Below are 5,996 nucleotides of genomic sequence, written 5' to 3'. Positions count from 1 at the left end.
GCACCATTGTAGTGTAGGTATTCGCTGGGTGCGAAGTACTAGGTGGGGGTAACATAATCTATCGCAGCGCTCATGGTGGTCAAAAGTAGAAATAATGTAAGCTCTGTCATCAGATGTATCTGTCAATGACAAAGCGATTCTACTTAATACATTTTAATATCATTCATTAATCGCATGAAAAGGGTCCTACTGGGAACTTAAATAAAAGAGTGGACTGTATTTCGATAGGGCTGGTTTAATAGCCGTTTACAATTTGGAAATAACTAGACTATACAACGTGGTAGTACAAAAATGAGTCACAGTAGTTGTTGTGCACAGATGTTTGCCTTATGATGAGAGCGTGAATTATTGAACTCTGCCCTTGTTTTGTTCTTAATTCTTCTACATCTCGGACTTGTCCAGCCAATACCAACAACTTTCCTTTAAATACGGTTTGTGGTTGGAATTTGATATTGTAACACTCACAAACCCGGTCTTCAAAACAATACTCATTTCGATCTGAAAACGATATTTAATTTATTACTAGCGATACAGGAACATTTAAATATATTTACTGTTATATTATAATGAAACCGTTAAAGTAGCTTTTTCTTTTCGTGTTACTGTAAAACTACAACTATAAATGAAGTAAACAAACCCTGACACAATTAAAATTAAACACACTTTTTGGACTTACCTCATTTGATTTGAATGACCAAAATGATTTCAAAACCTTTTTTCCACCCAAATCGTGGTATCACAACAATTTATTAGTCGAAAATATTTGTTATTTTTTCATTTCGATATTTTTTCACAAATAGACGACCTAAATGTCAATGTGACAGAGCCCACAAAGTTGTGGACGCTAGTTGGCGCTGTAATCGTGCACAGAGCCAATACTTCTCTCAAGGAACCTAACTACCATGTAAAAAATCGATGATACATGCGCGTTTGCGATGTTCGATGTCGACTGACTGACTATTGACTGGACTTAAAAGCATAATAACAGTATTAACACTACATAATCGGTGTGATCACCATCCGGATAATAAATTATGTGCATTGTGCACCGCCTAAAATACATTTGGCCCTACATCGATAATAACAAAATGATTCCAATTCACGATTCGGCTTAATTGTAAAATAATTTGCTTAATTTGACAGGCGAACGGAGTGAGTAATAAAACAATGCACGTCAATATCAATTCGGAAATTAAAATGCATTTGGGCCGGACGTAGCGTTTTACAATAATAACTCGTTGCAGCTGATTACACAACTTAATGACGTCACTCGATGACCGGTGGGGCAAACAATTTAAAAAGTTTACATTTTGAATTAAGAACGTTTTACTTTTGTTTTTTTTTTAAATAATGTGGTGCAGGAAAACGTTTATATTTAAATTTGGAATTGTATTTTCTTTATCAAAACAAATGAATCGTTTTTCAAAGGACTTATTTGGAGAATTCTAAGATATTTGTAAATTGCGCTTAAATTCAATGAAATTACGTCGCACTATAGGAAAATTACCAATATTTCCACAACAGTGACTTATTAACACTGTACACTATCTCACTTATGCCTTATAACACAGCAAGCAACTATTCTACTCAATAGCTTAAAAGCTTAGCAATATCTTAATCCCAAAAATTTCCAAAGGATAATAACAACGAAAAATTTTCGACGCGACATTGTTTTCCGAGGCACGCAACCGTGTCGGTTCCGTAGGATGCACCGACGCCCCCTATATCTGTCCACGTGAACTTTACGCTGTATTTACTATAAATTATGGAGGTGCTACTTGAAGAGCGCGAAGAGTTATGGCGGTGACAAAGGAAAAAAATTGGAACTTTTTTATTTTAAACTTCGTACTTCGTAATTATCGTTGAGGCTAAATAGGAACCTCGTTCCTTTCTTTTTTTGTTTGGACTGCATACACGGTCTTTAACCAGACCTTGACTTTTTACCATAGAAGTATCACCACTACCATACCATACCTTTGATTGCAATTTTCTATCATCAAATGGTATATTGCTGCGACAGACAGTGACAAAATATAATAGAACTAGCTTTTGCCCGCGGCTTCACCCGCTTGAAATTTAGTTTGTCACAGATCGTCATAAATTATAGCCTAATATGTTATGCTGGGTAATAAAATTTGTAAACAATAATACTGTTAAGTTTCATTTAAATCCGTTCAGTAGTTTTTGCGTGAAAGAGTAACAAACAAGTTAACATCCAGACATCCACACAAACTTTCACAAATTTATATTAGTAGGATAACTGTAAAGTTGTTGTATGTAATAAGGGTGATTTTTAAGTTAAACCTTTTATTTTTATTCATAGAGTTTCTCTAAACGCAGCACAAGTCTATCCTGGTGTTCACTTGTTCTTATCCAGTCGCCATCTTAGTTGTAGACATTTTTCTTTCCAGCCAGAATATGGTTAGCTTTTGTCGCTGACTTGGCACGTCACGTTCTCATGGCGTTGCCAGGGTTGCCGTTTGATAAAATATGAAATTATGACTTAAAAGAAGAAAGAAAATCTTTTACCTGGTGCAAACATGTGATGAAAATTCAATTATGCAACGCGAAAGTTTAAAATTAATTATGAGATGGGCAGGGCACATAGTATGCAGAACTGACGGCCGATGGGGCAGCAAGGTTCTGGAGTGACCGGAAAACGCAGCGTGGGGCGTCCACCCACAAGGTGGACCGACGACATCATAAAGGTAGCAGGGAGGCGCTGGACGCAGGCCGCTTCCAACCGGGCAGCATGGAAAGCATTGGGGGAGGCCTATGTTCAGCAGTGGACGTCCTATGGCTGAGATGATGATGATGATGATGAGATGAAAGTTTATTACACGCAACTTCTACATAAAAGGATACTTAAAACTTTACAATGATAAAGCTTAATGTCACAAAGGCTTCCTAATTAAGAACTAAATAGGGTTTGCGGTATGTATCAGATCGCATTCAATGAGGAAAATCCTATACGAACTATTAATTGAACTCACTATGTCACGGATTTTATATGCACTAGTACTATTTACTTAAATGAAAGCTCCAGCACACTATTAAGTTACAAACTAAATCGGTTCTGGTTTCCCATATACTGAAACGTATAATCTGCACACAATACACACGGCTGTAAAATTTATGTCTTCACCGCTTTCTGCAGCTATTGTTAATTTGATTCATGCGAGCCCCCACAATTAACTGGGCTCGTAAATACTGTATGTTGGGTTTGGGAGCGATTGCCTTTGAGTTTGGGCAATGTGAACGTTACTTAGGTATGTATTATGAAATCAAACTTAAGCTATCAATCAAAATACCTACAGTTCCACAAGTCAGAATATTGTGGGCTCTTCACTAAGAAAATATCAACTGAACAATAGAAATATGAAACACGGACACATATCCACGCTTGAGTATGAAACTTTGAGCGTCGACTTGATGTCGTTCTAAATTGAGATTTTTAGCAGGCTCAAACTATAAATCTCAATGTAGAAACCAGGGGTTAGAATTTGGGTCTTAATTATAATTGGCCATTATTAGGTAGCATTGCTTTTAAGGATTTAGTGTTCAAAAATTATTTTAAGGATTGTTTTCCCGACAAAAAGCCCCAAGTGAAACTTTTCAAGGAACTTTAGCTGTCACTGCTTTCTTTCTGTCACTTGTTTCTCTTCTTCTGTTTCTTTTGTGCCCCATTAACCCATCTGTTCATAATAAAGTAGAGACAAATTAATTGATCATAATATCCGAGTCACTGGGCAGGAAAGTTGTTTAAAAGGTCAACGCTAGTTTTCTTTTTCATCTTCTGTATCCAATGGGCTAGTTTATAGAAAACGTACGCTTTATGAATAAGTACAATATTACTCGTATAAATAAACCATTTTCCTCTAAAATTATGCATTTAGTAATAGAATGAAGTCCAAAGACATTTTTATAGGTCGGAAAATCTAATTTAAATTATTCTTTCTTAAAAGACAATATCATCAGTAAATCATTAAATAAGAAGGGAAATAAACTGTATTTCAATAATTTGCAATACAATCACAGTTCTACAGCACTGTCATCGCTAATAATTAGGTTAGTTAACAACGTCACTGTTAAGGCGACGCAAATCCAATACAATCCTTGGAGTATCAGCTGAATATTAGTATTAGACAATCGACTTGCGACGTCACGTTTGATTTGGCCAGGGTTATCTACACTTAGTTATTATACAATCTATCTAAATATAATAACTCAAAGGTGACTGACTGACTGACATAGTGATCTATCAACGCACAGCCCAAACCACTGGACGGATCGGGCTAAAATTTGGCATGCAGATAGATTTTGTGACGTAGCCATCCGCTAAGAAAGGATTTTACGAAACTCTACCCCTAAGGGGGTAAAACGGAATCCACGCGTACGAAGTCGCGGGCGGCCGCTAGTATCTCTACATAAAAGCGAAAGGTCCCTGATTGACTAACTCACTCATCACGAAATCTCAGAAACTACAAGGGCTAGGAGTCTCAAATTTTGCATGGGGGTTCCTTTGAGAACGTAGGTGCTCACTAAGACGGGATATTGCTAAATTCAACCCCTAAGGGGGGAAAACGGGATCGACGCGTACGAAGTCGCGGGCGGCTGCTAGTTTATTATAATAGTGAATCTAGAAACGGCACCGCACTCGGTGCGCCGACGACCTGGTGGAATGCCGTCGTTCTGGAACCTTTCTTCAGCAGTAGACACCTTTAGGTTGTACGTAAAGGCAACGAAAAATGAAGATAATTGATTTTACACTATCTTTGGATCGTCTGGGAATCGATCCCAGAACCTCCGAATAAGAGCATCAACTCTTTCCCCGAAGGCGTTCTATGGTGAAAAAAATTTTTTTTTGTTTTTACAGGAGGACAAAGACCATGATTGGGTTACAATTTTAGAGGTGATTAAGGGGGCTACCTACTATGGTATTACTACTGAAAATAGATTGGAAGATTAAAACAACTTTAAACAGTGACAACCCTGAAAGCAGATAGCGAGATGAATAATAAACCAGCTCCATAATAGAGCAGAAATTACTTTATTAGAATATTGCATGGCGACGAGAACAAAGCTCGTTTTTTGCTGCACTATTTCATTGTAATAATCAAATTGTCCTATACATTTGTTTTCATACCCTCCCTTGTATTCCATTTTAGGATTAATATTCCCGTTTTGTACTTTTTTATTTTGTTTCTTGTTATTAGATGGGGAAATTTGATTTGTATCTTTTGCGTTCGGTGAAAAGCTTCTTTATAAGAGTAGGCGCACACCGTTGATTTTTAGTTGGCCGATAGTTGTGCCCGATTTCAAATTGAATGAAGAATCGGCCAAATCGAATCGGCGTAGTGTGCGCACTCTCATACATGCCCATACTGATCAACAGCCCGACTAAACTATCGGCCGACGAAAAATCAACGGTGTGCGCCTACTCTAAATCTTTTTACCCGACTGTGCCAGAAGGAGGGTTATGTTTTTAATTGATATACTTCGGACGCAGGTTGGCCGTAGTAAGGATAAGTAATCTGGTCAGGTGGGGATTCTTCGATGGCTCAAACATGGAGTGCAGGTGTGGTTTTGTTCCCCAGTCGATGAAGCACATGATGTCGTGCCCTGAGTGCCCAAGCAACTGCACGCAGGAGGATTTAATGAATGCTGCTGACAACGCCACTCTTGTAGCGAAGTTTTGGGCTGACACTGTGTAGGTTTGTTGTTGACACGATAAGAAGAATAATCTTTTTAATCTGCTTATGTCGACTGGGTTACAAAATAACATGAGAACTCTGGTAACTAGGTCTAGAACTAGACAATGGATTATACCTACAATACATAACGAATTGGAGCAAGACTTGTTTAACGATATACTTTCGAGAAATCACCTTAAGTACAAGTTAAAAAAATATTACCTAACTTTATGTCCCTGATACTATAACTAGACTATTAGATATATTATAATGTAATATTAGTTTTTAAAAAGTAAGTGCAGG

General features: G+C 37.5%; 1 long non-coding RNA gene across 1 annotated transcript; it reads right to left on the bottom strand.

Annotated features, from left to right (window-relative positions):
• Window positions 1-215: 215 nt before the first annotated feature.
• Window positions 216-872, bottom strand: LOC135072394 (uncharacterized). The gene is made up of 2 exons (XR_010257423.1): window positions 677-872; window positions 216-498 (listed from the first exon to the last, which is right to left on the bottom strand). It is a non-coding gene; the product is annotated as an uncharacterized LOC135072394 (long non-coding RNA).
• Between the last annotated feature and the right edge of the window lie 5,124 nt (window positions 873-5,996).

This window comes from Ostrinia nubilalis, chromosome 6 (genome assembly GCF_963855985.1).
Source record: "Ostrinia nubilalis chromosome 6, ilOstNubi1.1, whole genome shotgun sequence".
NCBI lineage: Eukaryota > Metazoa > Arthropoda > Insecta > Lepidoptera > Crambidae > Ostrinia > Ostrinia nubilalis.
The sequence above is the reverse complement of the archived record's forward strand: the minus strand, read 5'-3'. Positions and strand labels throughout refer to the sequence as shown.